The sequence below is a fragment of the Dipodomys merriami genome, unplaced genomic scaffold, assembly GCF_024711535.1.
Source record: "Dipodomys merriami isolate MVZ:Mamm:240054 unplaced genomic scaffold, mDipMer1.0.p SCAF_49, whole genome shotgun sequence".
Classification (NCBI taxonomy): domain Eukaryota; kingdom Metazoa; phylum Chordata; class Mammalia; order Rodentia; family Heteromyidae; genus Dipodomys; species Dipodomys merriami.
The window spans coordinates 9144206-9165547 of record NW_027206057.1 but is presented as its reverse complement, the minus strand read 5'-3'; positions in this window follow the sequence as shown (position 1 = coordinate 9165547).

The following is a 21342-nucleotide window of genomic DNA, read 5'->3' as shown; positions in this document are numbered from 1 at the left end:
GAAGAAAATACAACCATGCCTTTTGCAGAAATTGGCAAGTTGATACTAAAATGAATAAATAACACTGAACAATTTAGAGTAATGTACCAAACAGTCTTGAAAAAGAAGCGAGTCAGGAAAACTTACAGTACCCGATTGTCTCATCATCTCTGAAGCTGCAATGACTAAGACATTGTAGTATTGCTGTCAGAATAGACTAATGGATACAATAATGGCAGATTAGACTAATGGATCAATAAGAAATAGCACTGGAACATTTCAATATCTATATGGAAAAAATGAGTCTTGATGAGTACCTCACAGCATTCCTCAATATCAACTCTAGACTGATTACACACTTAAAAGATAAACTAAAAAAAAACATAAAAAAGATAAACTATAACGTTCCAAGAAGAAAACTTTGGATCTTGGAAAATGTCTTAGCATATGGAGCTATTAATAATGATAAAATTTGATGAACTAATAAAATGGAATAAAATTTTCAAATCAAAAGACACTTAAGAAGAACTGACTGGCCATACATTTGGAGAAGGGATGTGCAACACACACACACACACATATGTGTGTGTATTACACATCCATGATGAACACATGGTCCAGGCCACCTTTCAATCTTAGGGACTTATTTATCAGCTTTTAGTTGTTTGGCTTGACCCCTAGCTCCACCACTATTTATAAACAAGCAGGTTAGTTATCCTACTAGGTATAAAATGGGAGTGTTAAAATAGCATCCACTTAACAAAGATTAAATATATGAAAGGCTCTTACAAAGTGTTTGCCATATAAATCCTTGATGACTATTAATATCTTAATACTTCTCGTTCAGAAAAGTAAAAATGCACTTGAAAGTGAATCTTCATGCAAGGATTTGCTGTTGTGTAAGTTTTGTAACATCCAAGTAAGAAAGGATTTATAGACCTTTGAAAACTTGAATCTGCCTATATATTTCTCTGACAGTGTCACTGGCACTTTCGTGGAGACATAGCAGTGGTGGTTTCTATTCAAGGAAGAGGCACTTCCAAACCTCAGAAGGCTATTTTCTTTTCTGGGAGTCAAAAGGCTATGATTTCTCAAAAAGATTTTATTGTGGTAACTCCCAAAGTCAGATAGTAAAGGATCTCTTATGTCTTTTTTTCTGAACACCCATTAATTATGTCCACTTGTTTATTCATTTCCCACCCCACCCCCACCCCCATCCATAAACCACAATAAGTCAGGATACATGGCAATCTTGAATAATACATTTGCTCTTATTGGTTCATCCTTTATTTGATCAAAGGCTATAAACATCTTCATTTCACTTCAGATTTTACCAAGAACATACATGAATTAGACTTCAAAATTACTGCATTACTACAAACTAGATTAACTTAGCCAGGATATATTATTGGCAATAGTTTGTCTTTGTTCTGAGATAAATATACTCTCCTAAAAACATCTGATATCGCCTTCTTGAAAAAATTTTTTGATGAATTTCCTAGTAGCATACAGCAACCCAGAGACATTACTTACTGAATTGGATGCTGCTGTATAATATATCTTATTGAATCAGAAGTATTTCCCAGTTGATTATTGGATGCATAAATCTAATCAAAATTATCACTATTGAACTGGAAACATTAAACTTACATACTCAAACGGATCACCTTGTGAGTCATAAATATTGCCATGGCATTCACATATTGGCACTCTGTTGTCTTGAGTTGGAACAAATGTTAACTCTTTCAGGTGTCCAAGAGAGTAGTTAGCTGTGTTCTAGTCCATATCATTAAGCTTCTAAATCCATGCCACCATGTACTCTGAAGAGACAAGAGACTTTTCAAGTAACTGAGAACCAAAACCTCCTTCAGTCTCTCTGTCCTCTTTCCTCTGGAGCCAGTAACCACTAGAACTGTTGACAAAGCAGCTTTTCTGCTGCATTTAAAATAAACAAATAGCACTGAAAGGTGACTGAGTATGATTGAAATAATATTAGACTGTTCTCAGTGATCATAAGAATATAAAATTAGAGCCTTATTAATATGCTGTTCCTGCTTTTCTCCTGAAAGGAAGTTCAATTTGGAGTTACCAGAAGAAGGCAGGGTCACTCCAGGGTGGGGCAAAGTTGGGTTTTGCTATTGTTTTAGAGTGACTTGGTAAATGTGCTACTATTTCCCCTCTCTCATTACCTAGAATGCTGTTTTCATGCTGTATATACATTTCTATAAAATGCAACCAAATATCGTATATAATTCTACTTCCAAATATATTATGCTATTTTCCCATATTCATATCTATACCAATCAGGTTATGTTTCCTACTTTGTAGTTGAAACCCAAGGTCACCAATATGCCTGTGTGTCTGACCTTCTCTGCTGGCTTCATTTCCCTATCATTAAGTGGCAGACATTTTGAAGTATTAGTTCTCTGCCACCAACTATATGTTAGTTAGCATTCTTTTGACTGCGAGTGACAGAAATCATCTCCTCCTGAGTTAAGTAAAAGAGGTAATTTATTGAAAGGCAGAGACAGTTCTCCGAAACCAAGGGTGAGTTACAACCAGCTCTATTGGCAGAAAGCACAGCAGCAGGAATCTGTGGCCCTTCTCTCTAGAGTGCTGTTGTGGAAGTGAGTCAGCCCCAAGTGATCCACTCTTTGTGTGGCTCCACTCACAATTCCAAGTTGGAGATTCCAGAGAGAATCTGGCTGCTCACATAAGTTAGATGTCCATGGCTATGTCAATTGGCCCTCACCAAGGGGATGGTCATACAATATGCCATGACTTCTGAAGCTCTCTCTTTTGTCACTATGGAGCAGAAAGGAAATTTTCTGGGAACTGGAAGGTGACACTAAGAGGCATTTGAAACCAAGAACCTGTCTATCTATAGCTTTGAATAGAACAATGTATGTAAAGCACTTACTTACTATTTTGCCATGATACTTCCAATGATGATTAAGATTAGAATTTCTTTTTCCCCTCTCCCCCACTAAAGTCATGCTCTTATCCACGTGGTCCCATAGCTTAAAAAATCCCGAGGCTCACTTTGACATGGTAGACAGAGTATAAAGCTAATGACTGTGGTTTGGATATGAAGTGCCCCTCAAAAGCTCATGCACTGAAAGCTTGGTCCCAGTATAAAGTGAGGAGTTGGTACTTTGGAGAGGGATATGTTCATGAGGGCTCTGACCTATTCAACAGATTGATCCATTGATGGATTATTTGGAAGTGGTAGAAATCAGGCTGTACAGCCTAGTTGAAGAAAGCAGATCCCTGGAGGCAGGCCTTGGGAGGATATTTCTTAGCTCTGTCCCATTCTGCTTCTCTTGCTCCCTGATCTCCCTAAGGTGGGCAACTTTCCTCCACCCCACCCCTCTGCCATGATGTTTCTATTGCCCAACATCAACCATGGACTACTTTGCTTTCTTGAGTTGTTTTTATCTCAGGAATTTTGTTACAGTGAGGAAAATATACTAAACAAAGATAACATACCTATGAGCATGAACAGCCAAGTTTTGAGAAAGAAAACTTTTATAGTCAGGTAAGATACGTTTATCTCCTGAAAGATATAATTTAGGATGGAAGAAAGAAGGGTTCTTTTAAAATGCCATCTGGCTAGTTTATGGCTTCTATCAATGCTGGAGAAATGGAAAAAGAAGGTGTCAAAAAAGTAAAATAGCTGATTTACTGTTTATAAAAGATTAACAGCTTTGCTGGGCCTGACAAGTATGGAGGCAGAGTAGAGAGAAATGTTCCCTGTAGACCCAGACTGATGAAAAAGGGTTGGGTGAGCAGATTGACCAACTTCCTTTTACTGTGAGAAAAACATTCCATCCATCATAATTGAGTCACATCATTTGAAGATCCAGGCTGTTAAAGGTTCATCCTCACAAACTGAGAGAGAAAAATTAGTCTGTAACCAAATAATTACTGGATTTCTATTTCCTGTCTAAATTAGAGACAATATTGTCAGTCTCCTTTAAGGAGTTGTTCAAGTCCTCTTTGAAGAAGTAGGGGAAGTTAAAATATCCAGAAGGAAGCTGTATTTTGGTGAAGACAAGTATCAGAACTAATAACCAAATCCAGAAGCTGAGAGTAGTTCAGGTTGGAAGTAAGCCAGTTTCAGAGCACCTTGTCCTAGCATCAGAAGAACTTCCATCTTTCTGAACACTGAGCACCTAGTGCTGGCTGGCAATGCAGCTCTTCCTGGTTGGGAGCAACAGGCCAAAGACAGGCACCTGGGACAAGAGCTGTACCCACCTTTTGGAGCCTAAGTGCAAAAGTGGAGAGTGAGGAACTGAACACAACACTTCCATACAACCACCCAAGGTCATTGCCTGAAAGACTCTGAGGAGGCCATAAAGACACAGCTATCTCTAGAGCAAATTGAAATACAAATTACTATGTGAATGTCATAGGCCTTAAAAAAGAAAATCATATTATGCTATGAATACCTGCCAGAGTCTCATCTAATATTTGTAAGCAAATCAGATATCTATTCTCCATTGTTCCATCCATCCAGGAGTCTGGAGGTAGGGCTATGAAATCAGTAGCTTTTCTCTTGCTTGAACTATGCTTCTGCTTTCACCTGTGAGAAATTTACATGTAGGTAGTATTTGCACACACTATAAGACACAATGTCTCTTTTCCAAGCAAGTATTTTGAGATTGAAATCACAGATGGTATAGCTTACCTTAACATATAATATTTTCAAATGTAATATAATGCCACAACTGAAATTTAAAGAAGAAATAAAAAGAAAGAAAGATATGCTAGAATGATGCCTCCCAATACATAGAGAGTCAGACATAACTGCATTGGCAGACAGAATGAAGAAGGCACATGCTTGTGGATATATGTATAATTACTGTGATTGTTGTAGCTGAAATTACCAACAGATATAGGTTCAGACTTGGCAGCTTGAGCACTCTTAATGGTATCATTGTCAATGATACAGATATCTGACATGGCCAACAGCTCTTGGAAAGTTCCCAACAGAACAAAATATAGTCTTCTCATCATTTCCACACTAATTGCACTCATGGAAAATTCAGCACATATTTAAACTGTACCCAAATTAGTCTGTTATACAAAAACAGAGTTGGGATTTAAGCCTAGATCATTGTAAACAGGGCTTTTATCTACACGGATGTCTTCTGGGACATTTAAAAGTTATATAGATTATGCATCAATTATCTACCTGCAGGATTGTCTCGCTCCTTGTAGAGCATGTAGTACCCTTGACACCTAATGAATGGCACCTCTACTTCTCAAATGATATAACAATCAACATCTTACTAAGACACTTAAAATATAAGGATAATTTAGCACTTTTTGCAGTATGAAGTATTATACCTTTTGGTAGGATGCAGTGCTGAAAACAGAAGTCACGTAACAGCCTACACAGTCTTACTGGGTTTAAATCAAATCAAAACCTAAAAGTGGGAAGTATTTAGCCATTTTTAGGTCCTCATCTACCCTAGAGGTCTCTACCATGGCTCAGGATGCTAATTTGGCCCACAATGATGGTGGCCTTTGTCTGTAGAATAAGCTTTTAAGATGAACTGTTTATGACTTTTGTATAATCCTAACTGTTAAGTCCTTTGCTAATATATCAGTATTTCTGCACACGGTCTGGTATGAGGAAGTGGACTATGGTGTAAAAGAGAGCATTGGATGGGAAGAATGGGCATCGAGCCATGCCCTGCTCATGAACACCTGAACAGAAGCCTGGCAATGTACGTCAACTAGGTTGCAGGATTGCTCTAAGTCAGTGACTACTAAGCACCACCCATTCCTCCCATTGATAAATGAGAACATTTGCTTGGTCTATCCTTTTCCCTGCATCACACTGAGTCATGGTATCGCATGAATGGGGAGAGGAGATGGAGATCATTTATCTTTCTAACTCATATATCTCCAGGTCAGAAAAGGAGCTTCACTTTGAAGAATCACATCTAAGGAATCTCTTTTGCAATCAAACCTCAATTAGACAATAAAATCCTGGACATCAAGTCTGATGCCATAATAAGATGAGACTTTGGAGAGGCCCACAAAGTTGTATTAGAATGAAAAGAAGGAGAGGAAGAAGAGAAGGAGGAGGAAGAAAAGAGAAGGAAGAGGAGGAGAGAGAAGGAATAGAGGAAGAGAAGGGGAGGAGAAGAAAAGGAGGAAGGGTAGAAAGTAGAAGGAGAGGAGGAGAGAAGCTTCGATTTATTTGAAAGCCTTCCCAATGCCATTTGGTTCTGTGATCCACTTTTGCCAATAGAACATAACAGATGGGCCACAAAGAAGACTGTGAAATGAGCTTGACATTGGGTTCGGAATTGCAGCTTAGAGACCATGAAAACAAGCCTAAATCAGCCTCCTAGAATAGGAGGTGTGGAAATGCAATGCAGCCATCCAGCCTCCACCAGCTGCCTACAACCTCTTGAGCAAACCTGGGTCAGACCTGCAGCACTGTCCGTCCGAGTCCAGCCTAAATGATTAAGTCACAAAACCATGAGCTCATCGTGGATTTTGTTTCAATCACTAAAGTTGGATTTAATTGCCCCTGTAACTCTACAGCACCTAGGGATGGGAATGTCAGCAGAAGAAGGTGCACACTTGGGGAGCTCTCTGCCTACCATTTCACCTTCCCAGTCTGGACACATCAAAGTTACCAGCTTATCTGAAGGAACAGCAGCTACTCTGAGTTTTGACTTGTTTTATACATCCAATTTTCACACCTAGAGTTTTCAATCTTGCTAAGTTATCAAATTCTGAAACCACTTGAGTGAAAAGGAACTTCATGGTTCAGCACACCTACCTGATGCTTTTAAGCAGTTTCTCTAACTTTGATTTTACCTTTGGCTTATGAAATCTTATCTAATGGATCTGTTGTGAACTGTAAAAGCTTTGGGATTTTATGAAATTACATGTTTTTAGTTGACCCTTCTGCAATGCTCCCCATTATCCCAGCCTACTGCAAGGTATGAGTGATTAAATATCATTAGCCAACCAGAACCAAAGAAGCCTCAGAAATAGACATGCTGACCTTTGACCAAATCCAGCTCACAAGCACTTTTAAGAGGCAAAGGCTGGAGCTTTCTTTTTGGCATTTCTGTTTCTGAACTGAACTGGGACCATATGGAGTAAAAAGAGCACTGCAGTAGGAGTTAAAAAGGTCTGACTTTCCATCTAGACCCTTCCTTCTATTTGCTGGCAGATGCAGGAGTTATTCAACCTCTCTAGGCCTGCGTTTTCTCATCTGCTAAAGGAATGATGACACCTGCCCCGTCTACCTTCACGGGGTAGGTGTAGAAATAAACAAGGTAATGCTTTGGAAGGGGTGGTGAAAACTGCAAGATGGCTTACCCAGGTTAGCAGTATCAGGCTCTGTCTGCACCACAGAGGCTTTGATTTTAAATACTTTCTCTGATGATAGTATCTCACCCATACCTAGTACGGTGGCAGTAAACTAGTGCAGCACTTCCCAGAGAGAAAGATATAAAGAGCACAGATGGATGCAAAGGCATCTGTTTCTTGGTGCTCTGATTGCTGAGATGTAGCCTGGGATTTCCTGGGGGGGGGGGGGAGGGGGGCTAGCCTCTGCCCATACCCTGCAGTGGTACAAAGACTTCCCAGTGTGCATTGCATTCACTCATTACATTAAAAGACTGAAAACACCATTTTTACTCCAACAAGACACTCTTCAACCAGGACTCCTATGCTACTTCACCACAGGTCCCTAACATTTGTGAGGTCTAGGACACGAGAACAAATGAAACCCCATATCCTCTCATGTCTAAATATGCAAAAGTATCCAGGAAGGTAAGAAAAGATTAAACAAAGCATATCCTTATGTCTTGACAAACACATCTTCATGTTGACCTTGGAAGTTAGTTTCCAATTTAGGATTCCTCAGACTTCTGGAAGGAAGAAGACTTCTTTCTCTTGGATCCCACATTATGAGATGCCACAAGCTCACATAGATGGGGACATCTGCCCCCATATCTGAGCTTCACCCACAGTTCCCACAAATGCCTTTTTGCTTCTGAAGAGTGTACTCAGCCCACCTTTGGGGCAGACCGGGCAGGATTCACAGTGGCCGTGGAATTGGATGCAGGGTCATTTGACTAGACTTGGAGGGTCATAGATATGGGACTGTGGTCCCAAATATCAGATAGGGACTGCAGTGTATGCATTCCCTTGGTCCTTTGTTACTCTTTGGTTTTTATTCAGGCAATCAAGAAGACTCTAGCTCTCAGGTTCCTCCATCCCCTCCCTCCAGCTTCAAAAGCAAGCCATGACTCAAAAAGGGAGTACATTGGCAATGAGGGGTGACATTAAAAGGTATTTTTAAATGAGCATGGCACGAGTACTGTCTAATCAACCATTCCACCAGTAAAAATAGACACAAACTAGGAGTGATTGTTATGACCATCATTCCAGCTAGGAGTGACATTGCCATGTATCTTATATTTATCTTCAGCTTTCCCTCTCCCTGCCACCCTGGCAAAGTCCATACAATGGGAGTTCTGCCGCAAGCAACTTACTGGAGCTGGAACCTTTCCCTGACCCCAGTGTCTTTGAAAGGGTCAGGCCCTGAAACATGTTCAACTTCTTCCCCTCTCCATTCTCTAGGATCCTCCATTGATAAAAGCATCTACATGCATAGTGCTGTTCTTAGTCTATGATAAAATTCTGAATGCACCCTCTGCTACCCCCATTGGTGGTTTATGGATGTTCTGGAGTTATTTCTCTCCTCATAAGCACTGCACAGCTCTCAAACCTGCTAGGCTGAGCCAGGCAAAGGACAAGCAAAAAGCAATTGGAAACAAGGCTTGAGTTTGAGCAGGGCCTGAATGCTGGTCTCTGCGCTGTCTGTTCCCAGCTTTGATGTTGCCGGGCTTCAGCTTCTGTGATCAGGAGCACCTCTGCATCCCTCCATCCACACAGAGATTCCTGTACCCAGCATCTTCTGCTCTGCTCTCTTTTCCTCCAGGCTGTCTCTTCTGGCTTGCTCTTTCTTCTCCCACTGTGTCTTGACTTCATTCTGGTATGGGCTCTAGACCTCTGCTTTGATCACCCATTGAGCATCTGGCTAGTCATCTCCACGCCTAGCTCAGTTAGACTTTCTTACACTTTCCTTGAGGTCAACAAATCCTTCTCTCCTAGGCAATGCCATGTGAGGTACTCAGGTCTTTCTAGGATTCATTAGATTCATTTGAAGATACTGAAGGAAGAGTTTGTATACAAATATATATTAGAGCTACTGTTAATGTCAAAAACAGCAATGGATCTGGACACTGGTGGCTCATGCCTGTAACCCTAGCTATTCAGGAGCCTGAAATCTGAGGATCATGGTTCAAAGCCAGCAGAGGCAGGAAAGTCCATGAGACTCTTATCTCCAATTAACCACCAGAAAGTGGCGCTGTGGCTCAAGTGGTAGAGTGATCACCTTGAGCTGAAGAGCTCAGGGACAGGCCTAGAGTTCAAGCCCTATGACCGACCCCCCCCCAAAAAAAAAGTAATGGCTTATATAAGTGGCAGTCTATTATCCCTGGACTTGGTACCATAAACTTTTCAGGTCCAGAATTTTTCTAACTGGATAATAGTTTCCACTTCATGGCTCAATGAAGTCGCTCAAGTTCCAGTCATCACCTCTACATGGTAGCAAGTAGGGGGAAAAAAAGCATAAAACTTTCCCTTTATGATATTTATCTAAGAAGTTTTATGTGGCCAATTCTGGAATCCAGAACCTAGAAATAGAACAACAACCGAATGGAAGAGATGAGAAAGGTAGAATTTATTCCAGTTGAACCAAATTCTCCCTACAAAGTAAGATTTCTATTACTAAACAAGTAGAGCACTAAAACCTAGGGGCAAGTTTTTGATTCTTCCATAGGATAGAAGAGAAGAGATGATAGAAAGAGTTGTCCTGGTGTCATGCTGTCTCACCTCTGTCAATGACTGGATGGCACCTCCAGGCCCTACTCCTTCTACTGCTTAGGGGAGAGGGTATGGCAGATCCTCCCCAGGAACCTGGGCCCCTTTTCTTTTCAGGGAGAGCCTGGAGCAGCAGGCCATTGTCTAGGTACAAGACGAGAGTCACATCTTAATTTGTCCTTGCACGGTTCATCAAGGGCTATTTCTTGCTTTGAATAAGCTATAGCTGTAGCCATTATTATGCCCGGAAAGGCTGCAAAGTTTCCATGGATCAGCAGTTTTGATAGTTGACTCTGCCTGATCAGATGTAGAGCAAATCATAAACTATTCAACATGTAAACACTGGAGGATGTGCTTTGCATGGTAACTCACATGAAGTTTCGCCTGGCTAAATGGGTCCAGGGAGGCTGTACATCCTGCCAACCCAGTGGCAAAGGTGGGGGAGGGAGAGAACATTGAAATGGATAGGGAGGAGGCAGAAAAATAATGAGCAAGGGAGCTGTTTTCCATAGGTGAGATTCCGTTCTCTTCCTTCCTCAGGAGCTTTTCTAATTCAAGACTTCATGGGAGCCCATTGGAGAGTCTTCTGAGCACTGTCACAGAGCAGCATAGGAAAGAAAAGATGGCACTGCGAATCTCCCAGAGAGTGAACAAAGGATATCTGAGCTTTAATTCTTGACCTACAAAACCTTACACAGCCTTTATGCAACCATATTGGACTCATGATCATTCTAACCTTCTCATTAAGTTTGAGGCATGATTTTTCATAAATTCCTGGGATATAGCATCTCCTTCCACCTCAGGCTTGCTGCTGCTTCTCCCTGGAGTGTTCTTCCCTTTGGTCCCTGAGTGGAGAGTTCTTTCTCAGGCTTTGGCTTTCAACTTAATGTCTCTGAAATAATCAACATTGGTATTTTATATTAGAACACTCCATTGTTAACATTGAGTGGAATTTGCAGCCTATTGTTGTCACTTGTGAGTTTGAATGTTTATCATCTCTCACCACTTTTTTTTCCCTTCTTTGCTCACACTAATGTGAACTCTATAAAGTCAGAGACCATTTCTGTCTTGTTTGCCATCTTAGCTTACTGGGCCTGACACAAAACTCTCATCCTTTATTTACTGAATAATAAATGAAGGACTGGAATGTGCTTTACCTGCACAGGACGTGTGGATTCTTAAGATATCTGGCCCCACCCTGTCAAACATTTGCATGTCACCTATTTGGATATCAGCCCTGCTGCCTGTTCTGAGATTTACATACAGTAAATACAGAACCTCCTTTCCTGCAAAAGTACAATGCCCTCAGGATGTCTGTGAATTCCTGGCAGACAACTTCTCAAGGGTGCTTCCATGTTTGATTTGTTGGTCCTGTGAAGTCTTGGTCTCATTCACATCTTGACTCATGCACCTGTTCTTGGCACCAGATCCACTGTTGAGGTATTTGACAGTAAGACTTCATTTGAAATGTTGGAGCATTGTGGGAGATTGATAAACGGCAGCAAGGACTCAGTGTTTATGCTGCAACGCTAAGGAATAAGCAACTGGAAATCTCAACATGAAGCATTCTGTCCTTAGAAGTGCCTTTCACTAATGACTTTCTCAGTCCCTCCTTCTTTCCATGTGTTCTTCCTCTCATTTCTGCTGGGAAGCTGCTTATGCTCTCTTCCTGTTTTATCAAGCCATGGGGGTTCTAGCAAGACACAGGATGAGAGATGGGACCCCCTGGGGAGTTCAACAGAAGGAAATCTAGGACCCTCAGAGACACAGTGGCTGGAGGAGGATGGCATTTTGGAGGAGGATGGCATTTTAAAGAACACACTCTTTAACGCTACTCTGCCTACACATTCTGTACACCAATTAATGTTTATTGCCATCATAGAATGCTTTGCACTGTTCTCCAAAGGACTTTCTGGATAGGCCAGAATCTAGGAGACTCAACTATCAATGGGTCTGAACAAAGGTTCTTCACGATTGGGTCCTTCCCACTTCTCACCCTCACCCCTTTCTACTGGTACCCATTACAACCTGTCTGAGGATGACCAAGGAAGAAGTCAAGTGGGGATAGCTAGGAAAAAGCTGTAAAGACAACAATGCCTGTTTCAGTGGTTATCAGATCCAAGGAAGAGTAAGATCATTTTCATCTGAATGTAAAACCAATGAGAATAGTCTGACTTGATTTCCAAAGAACAAGTTTGAGCACACACATTAGAAACTCCCATATATCTTGGACACAGCAAAGAAAAAATAAAAAGAGCTATAGACCTCTGGTGAAAGAGATTTAAACTCTTTTTTTTAGATTAATACATTTGGAAAGGTCATGCTTAGGTTATCCAAGGAACATTATAGTTGATTCCCCAGAGCTCAAAGCAAATTATACTCTCACACTTTAAGGTTCTCTTTTAACTGATATATTCTAGATCATTCAGGCAAAAAAAGCTGGTTTCTCAATTCAGAAGAATTTATTCTTTAAAAGGAGCTCTGACCATTTTTTATTGATTAAATTATGAGACATGGGGCTCTAATTGGAAAGATGTGCATTTGCTTTTCTGTGGATTCCTGAGAGACATACACCAAGCAGTCCAGAAAGGCTATAGGGTCTACTCTCCCTGACAAGATGAGAAATAAGAGACTTGGCTGTCCATAGGGTTCCTCTCATTCCTATAGCAAAGCTTGCATAAAGAACACTGCTTCTTCCCATGTCATTGTCTTTCCAAAAAGTTTTGGAATCCAAATGTGACAAGCACAAAGAAAGTGGCAGATTCTTTGTCTTTGAAGGAAGTTGGGTCCATCCTATCCTGTCTGCTGAGCGAAGCTGTATGATTGCTCCCTTCTTTGTTTTGTCCTTCCTCCGTTCCTCCTCCTCCCTCACCTTCTTCTTTGCCTCCTGCCTGGGGATTACCTCCCTCTCTGGAATCAGTGAAGCTCATTTGGTCAGACAGAGTTCATGACCAGATGAATGATTCTTGCCCCTTCTCTTCTCCTCCCCCTTCAAGTGTACCTTGCTTGGAAGATCCAGAAGTGAAGCCCTAATATGGGTCTTCTAGAATGATGTTTGTGGTCAACTTTTAACCCCTTCATGGAGTAGCTTTTTGGGTGTAGGCCTTTATATGATTCTTTTCCTTATTCGATCAAAATCCAATCTATAAAAACATAAAGCAAGGTCATGCCATCTCCACAGACCAAGCTTAGACTGCTGCAGATTCAACCCAGTTCCTCTGTCCTCTTTTTGTTCACCCCATAGCCACATACTATCCAGAAAGATCTTCACAACACTGATCAGTTGATCTTTCATCATCATGCTAAAGCATCTCCCACAAGAGGGAGCTTTAGAAGTTCTGTATGGATTGCAGTAGGACTGTTGAGTATTATGAGTCTCCTATGAGAAAACTGTAACTAAAGAATGAGAGCAGGGAGGGGCTGGTGGAGACCACAGAAGTGGAGGTGGCAACAACCACTTTAGTTACATTTATCATTTTCCATGGCTTTACATGAAAGGATGGCTGACAGATCTCCCCCTTTCTCTGCCCTTAGTTAGTCCCCACTTCAGTAGCTAAGGTACATCCATACTGCAGCCCCCCACCCCCCCACACACACAATGAAACAGAGGTCCAGGGTGAAAGTCCTTCCTAATCTGTTCTTCTCTCCACTCCTGACCTGGCATGACTGTATCTTCTGTAGCCTGAATGCCTCTTCATCTAATGCAGAACAAATTCCCATCTTCCCTTGCTGTGCCCTGTCCCATTACTCTGTATCAACACACAGTATTTTCAATATCTTATTCTCTGTTTTAGCAGCCATAATGACTAGAATGTAAATTCCAAGAATAAAAAACAAATCCACTTGGTTCATTGCTGTTATCCAGACCTAACACAGTGCCTGCCATGACAAGCATTCACAACACAGAGTGAATGCCTGACACTCCTTCGACTAGCCTAATCCCATTACTGACAAAGAATAATTAAGATAGTAACAAGATGAATAGCAAAATGGGGCTATGCACATATAACCTCATTCCAATGCATAATTCTAAATGCTGGCATTTGCAAATATAGCTATTATCAAAAGCAAGTCTCTGGTGGTCACCTGGACCCAGCAAACAAGTATCAGGGATGCACATGTATAGATGTCATATTATCACAGTAAAGTACATTTGGAATCTTTTGGACTAGTGTGGGAGTTTCTCAACCTCAACACTACTGGAATTTGGGGGACGAATAACTTTTATTGTTAGGAGCTATGGTCTGTATTGTAGAATGTTTAATATCATTCCAAACTTCTCCCCACTAGATGCCAGGAAGCAGTCATTCTATAGGTGTAAATACTTCCAAATGTCTCCAGGAATTGCTAAATGTCTCTGAAGGTAAAAATAGGGGTGACTAAGAACCACAGGTCCAGAAGAATGCTTACCATCTTCACATGGATTAAAGATTGGAAGATTCTTGAGTACCACAAAAGAAAGAAGAAGAAAAGTCGATTGGTAGTAAGTTGCTTTTGATTCCTGGCATGAGGAAGAGCACAAAGCATTCAAGTGCCCCAGTGATCCATCTAAAGTTTTAGCTTCAGAAACAGATAAAGTTTCTACAGGATGAAGCCTGGAGCTCCATAAAGATCTCCAAGAAACGAAGGAGGTAAATTAAATATGACTAGATACAATAATTCATGCAACAGTGACAGGATTTAATTACGAGTGACTACCGACTATGAATGTGTATTTAAAAAAAAAGTGCCAAAGGCATGTCGTGCAATGATGACTGAAATGATGCTCACCATAAATGACAGGCTTGTAAACCAGGGCTTGCTGGTGGACCACGTGGAATGAGCTGCATCTTGAGATGGCCTTAATCACTAGGCAAGGCTAAGTAAGCTTTGCAGAAGCTTCTCAACTGATGGTATCATTGGCCCATGGCACTGGGATACGAGCTCTTTATAAATCATCTTGACATCAATCCAAGCACTGGAAAACCCAAACTGAAGCTTCAGATCTCTCATCTGGAAGGATGTGACAAGTGCTCAGATCAATTGAGTAGAGGGAAATGATAGGGCTGGGACACAAGTGGAACGTGCCTTACTCCTAAAAAATAGACTCCAAAATCACATTCTGAAATGCAAATTTAGACACAGGGAAGATGTCAAAACAGTTAACTAAATTAGCCCAGGAGGAACTTGGAAAGGAAGAATGATTACAGTACAGAGCCCTCCCAAGGAAAACAGAAAACATGCTGTACTGGAGAAAAGCACAAAGCCTTTCTCAAACCGACAATTCTACATGCAAGTGGAAAGTTGAAAGGAGATACAGAGCCGCAAACACCCGGTAACCACATAACAGCTGCCTGATGCAGAGCAGACTCTGTGAATATGTCTTTGAAATTATCAGCAGCAACAGCTGAATAGGACAGAAGCTGTGAGAAGCCTTCAACTCTGTGAAGAGAAGCGTTTAGAACAGAGTTGGGAGACCACGGACTTCATGATTTCACCAGCAGGGGAAAAGTATTTTGAAGCTCTAAACCACAGCTTGAATGTAAGAATCTCTATGAACGCTATGTTTAATTACAAAGACATCAGCACAAATTTTCAGTAGGGAAACTGTCCTGCAAACTGGTGAGGTTAAACTGCAAAAGAAAATGTTAATAGATGAAGCAGCCTAGCCAAATAATCTAAACACCTTTCTGGAAAGCATTTGACACCATTCTTTATTAAAAGAAAGGAAGAAAGAAAAGCAACATCACTAAGCTGCAAAAAAAAAAAAAAAAAAATCTAGCAGTTACAGGGAAAGCTATTTTAACTACACTGAGAAAAAGAATCCCACAAACCAATTTGGAGATAGGCTATCATATTACAGTCAATAGTCTGGTCTGGCAGGAAGAACACTGAGGCTCATTTGAAATCCTGTGTGCAGCTCTGATAAGGACATAAATATGGAGAAGGTGGAGCAGAGAGTATCCGAGTGATAAAGAGACTCCAAGGAGACATACTTTACATTAGCACGTATCTTGCAAAATCAGCAAGTGCACAGCACTTGGTCAGCAAAGAAGAGGATTTGTGAGAGAATTTCATTGATATGTTAGGAATAGAAATCTAAAGGGATTACAAATGATAATGCAAAAGGGCTGCTAGAAGTTGAATGTAAGGACAAGGTCTGCAAATTTAGGTGAACAGAAACAGAATTTAAACAGATGTTTTGTTTGTTGAGGAAGGGTTTAAGGTTTGGGAGGTTTGGAGCTTGAAGCAGTACTGAGTGGAAAAAAGGGGCAGTCAGTAATTGCCAACATACTGGAAGGAATAAAGAAAGAAGCAAATAAATTTTATAGCATCTTAGACATACATTAGAGAATATTAGACTGGAGAGACATTTTCTGTCTCAGGTATGCTGCACAGTTTTATGTATAAATATTTGTCTTCTTGGGTCCCCCTCAGAGATGGTGTATAGAAAGTAACTTGTTTCACTGCTAGAGAATCTGCTAGAGAAAGCCGTCTCTGGCTTGTCTTTTTATTTCAAGAAGACATTCTTCAAAGTTAAGTTCAAATTCCACCCATTTCTTCCAGCATATACTACCTTTCATATACATATTGTACTGTTGAGAGGGGTGGGGGGAAGAGAGAGAGAGAGAGTGTGTGTGTGTGTGTGTGTGTGTGAGAGAGAGAGAGAGAGAGAGAGAGAGAGAGAGAGAGAGAGAGAGAGAGAGAGAGAGAGAGAGAGAGAGAGAGAGAGAGATCCCCATTTAAGGCAAGGATAATTTCTTTTATGTTTTTCCTTAATTCTTCTCTCTTTGGTTTTTTTTTTAGTACAGCTTGTCAGTGAATTAATGTTTACTTAGTAAATTACAAAAAGTGCAGACACCTATTTTATACTGAGCTTATTACATCTTCTTTTTTCTAACGTTTGTTTTTTCAAAGAGTCCCAGGCAGTGATGATCTGTTCTATATGTATTAAATGTATTAAACGTATTAAAAATACATCATTTTTGGATCTATTTTGTAGCTAGCATAAATTATACTATGAGGAAATAAAAACATAAAAAAATGGGGAGAGGGGTTATATAGCATTTTGAGTGAAAAGATGCAGGCACTAGTGGCTTACACCTGTAATCCTAGCTACTCAGGAGGCTGAGATCTGAGGATCAAGGTTTGAAGCCAGTCTGGGCAGGAAAGTTTATGAGACTCTTATCTCCAATTAAGTACCCAAAAAAGCAGGAAATGGAGCTGTGGCTTAAGTGATAGAGTGCTAACCTTGAACAAATAAGCTCAGGAACAGTGCCAAGACCTTGAGCTCAAGATCCAGGAATAAAACATATACACAAAAAGAGATGAAGAAAATAGAAGCAGAAACTGATTAAAACTAGAGAGCTAGGATCTAACCTAAATTTTAAAAATGAAATAAGTCAGTTTTTTAAGAAAGGGAAGAGAAAGAATTCATTTTTAATTATTTCATCACGTTTCTCTTACATGATCATGCTTTACAATGCATGTGTACATGCATGTTTGTAGATGTACTTGGGGGAGTGGTGCTGGGGTTTGATCTCAGGGACTTGACTGAGCTAGGCCAGTGCTCTACCACTAAGCCAATCTCCACACCTTTCTTGCCTTGGTATTTTGAGATAGGGTCTTGCTCTCTGCCAGTGGTGCATTTGGACAACCATCCTCCTATTTTTCACTTCCCAATGAAGCTAGAGTGGCCAACTCTATCATTCCAACTTTCTTTTGTTGAGATAGAATCCTGTAGCATTTTCTGCCCTGGCTGGTCTGAAACAAAGACCTTTTCTAATTTCAGCCTCCTACCTTGCTAAGATGACAGGCATGTGCCACTGTACCAAGTTCTTGGTTAAGGAGACTCACAGATTTTTCTTCCTGAGCAGACCCAGCAGATCCTCCATCTAGCTAGGGTGATAGATATATACCATGTAAATATTTTTTTAAGTTCTGGAAGGATAGACACCTGATGATAATTGTGTTTGCCTTTAGGGAATGGAATAACTAAATGATATATACTTTAGGGAGTCATAATTTACCTGACCACATCTAGTACAGAGTGTGAAAATGAGGAAGATATTATTGAGAAATTGCAATTTCCATCTATTTCTGTATTATTTTTATTTTTATAAATGAATGTCATGAATGTATTAGATCCAAGATGCAAGATCTAAGAAAAAAAAGATAAACCACTATAATTATCTCACCAGTGAACATTTAATATAAAGAGATTTTAACTTAGGTATTAAAGACTTCAAAAAAAAGCAAACATCAAGCCACCAAAAAAGAATAACTGCAGAAAGCAGCTCACCACCCCAGATGGAGAAACAAAAGGAGGAGGTTCCGATCTCTGATAAAGACTGTAAATGCGAAGAAAACTGAAAAGTGGAAAGCAACTGTCTCTACTAGGGTCAAAGGTCATTGTTGGACAACTGTCTCTACTAGGGTCAAAGGTCATTGTTGGGCATGCCTAAGAAGAACAGAAGCTTGTTCTTCCCCTTCTTTCCACCGTTGTCTCCCTGTGGAACTCCCTCATGGAGGCTGATGACTGGACTATTTTCTCAGTCCCAGGGGCATGCATATAACATATTTGTGAACCACCCAATCAACCATGCTGCAATTTTTGTTGATCTAGGTGGATAAAAAGAACAATTTATGATAGCTCATAGTTACAAGGACTCAGAAATGTCTGGAAGAAGAAATGGGCCCACTGCTTATCTGTTACTAGGTCCATTGGTTTAATAGAACATAGATTTATAATTATGAGTCAATCTGGGCAAACTTACAAAAATTACATATTCTCTTTTGAAGTGCCTATAATCAGAATTAAGGTCTGCTTAGCACTAACCAGACGTTGAATGTTTGACGTGTGTTCACTAATGTAACTCCTGAAACAACTCCATAAGCAACAAAACCACTAAACAACTCTCTCAGGTCACAACATGGCAAGGAAATGCCAGGTATCACCCAGAGGTGTGATAGACAGATTGTCTCTTCATTACCAAGCTTTCCTGGGCTGGGATTGTGGCTTAGTGGTCGAGTGCTTGCCTAGCATACACGAAGCCCTGGGTTCGATTCCTCAGTACCACATAAACAGACAAGGCCAGAAATGGTGCTGTGGCTCAAGTGGTAGAGTGCTAGCCTTGAGCAAAAGAAGCTCAAGCAGAAAGAAGACAGTGCCCAAGCCTTGAGTTCAAGCCCTAAGACTGGCAAAAAATAAAATAAAATAAAATAAAACCAAGCTTTCCTGACTCTCTAGCACTAATATGTGCCAGGCACTGTACAAAGGCCTTAAAATCTGGAATGCCACAAAATGCTCAGAACTGTCATCTCCATTTTACAGATACAGGAGAAGCCATGAAACCCTCAGACCTACATTGCCCTTTCTGTCCAGTGAGCAGGTAAGACAGGCTGACAGTGCAGTTTCTTCTGCAAGACACCAGATTCTAAGATGAAAGAGCTCAAGTGTCTTGCCTCAAATATGACTAGAAAATAAAGACGACTCTGCATATTCATAGGCCTCTAAACCTCACAAGCCTGATATAAAATACTCTTACTCATGAGTGCAAAAAATATCAACTCTACATAGGGTTTTATTCCCAACATTTATTCTCATGCTAGGAATTAGACCAGATATAAAAAAGGGGCATGAAATCAGCAGCATTTTTCTTTTTTAAGCTCATTTAACAAAATCTGCTGCTGCTTGCTTTTGGCAAGTACCTCTCTAGCCATTCTCACATGTGACCATCATTTTTATATTATGCTGGGGAGGGGATAAAAAATTTTTTATTGCTCTGATTTATTTCCTATTGGACTTCAATTTTCCATCTCCTATAAGCCTTTGAAATGAGTTGATATTGCCACTGTGGAAAGATCCAGAGCACAGAGAAGCTCAAGAACTTGCCTGAGGACACCTACCTAGTAAAACCTGAGCTGGGATTTGAACAAGTGTTGAGCTCTGCCTAAACTGACAGTATCAGGACTCCCAGAGTTAAAATTGATCTGATCTTTTATTTCTAAGGAAAAGTCTCCTGTCAGTATATAACTTAGTAACTCTTTTTTTTTTTTTTTTGCCAGTCCTGGGGCTCGAACTCAGGACACCGTCCCTGAGTTTCTTTTTCTCAAAGCTAGCAATCTACTACTTGAGTCACAGTACCACTTCTGCCTTTTTCTGTTTATGTGGTACTGAGGAATGGAACCTAGAGTAGAGCTTCATGCATGCTAGGCAAGCACTCTACCACTAAGCCACATTCCCAGCCCACGTGGTAACTCTTGACGAGACAAAATGCCAGCCACTCAGCCAAGTGACCTAACATTACTGAATACCTGACAGCATCGCCACATCGCCCTACCAGTAGCCACCCAGCATGCTGATACCAATTGAGGTCCACAGGTGTCAGATGACCCCAGGACCTACACAGTGCCCTGAGGAGTTAAGCATGTGGGACAAAGAAGGACCTGTGTGGACTATAAGACTTGGAATGCTTTCATAGAGACAGATTCATTTTGTTGGAAATGTCCCTATGGGTAGGGGAGGGGATTCTGCACTTGGTCAAAAGCAGTCCTCTGTCTTCTCCAGCAGCCGACAGCTGCAGTCAGCCCTTTTCTAGAGCCATTTGAGTTTATAAAAATGTTCCTAATATAATCTGCTGGGAAATGGAGGGCTTGCTGTGATAAGAGGCCTGCCTCTGAGAAGGAGCTTAACTCCTCATCTTGAACATCTGTGGAGCCTCCCAGCACGGTCTGGCTAGGAATGGCAGAGAAACTGTTTAGGAAATGGCCCTGGGAGGCTGGAGTCTATTGTTACTCCCAGGGAAATTAAGTAGAAACTGGGTGGAACTGCACCTGTTCCAACACTTCACTTCCCTGGGAATTGTCTCTGCCCTTTTACCACAGAGCTGCCACTGGTTGTGTCCAATGGCCCCCTCAGACTTGAATAATCAACAGTCTGGCCAATCTTTAATTAAATTCAACATGAAGGGAGAGTATAAGGCCTTGGGTTCACTTAGATCAGAGTTCAAATACCACCGTCAGCTCTGCAAATCTTTGCCTATGTTTCTTCAGTAAGAAATCAGGGTGGGGCTGGGAAGGTGGCTCAGTGGTAGAGCGCTTGCCTTGCATGCATGAGGCCCTGGGTTCAATTCCTCAGTACCACATAAGCAAAAAGAAAAAAGCTGGAAGTGGTGCTGTGGCACAAGTGGTAGAGTGCTGGCCTTGAGCTGAAGAGCTGAGGGACAGTACCCAGGCCCAGAGGTCAGGCCCCAGGACTGGACCACCCTCCCCCCCAAAAAGAAATCAGGGTAATTATACTTAGGCATCTATGGTTTATGTGGCAGTATCGCTACTATCCTTGCTCCTGTCTTTACGTGGCCTCTGGGTCCTCAACTTTTATTAAAAAGACACAGTCTTTGAATTGAGAGCTCACTCAAATTCAGAATGATCTCTTCTTGATCTTTAAGTGGTTGC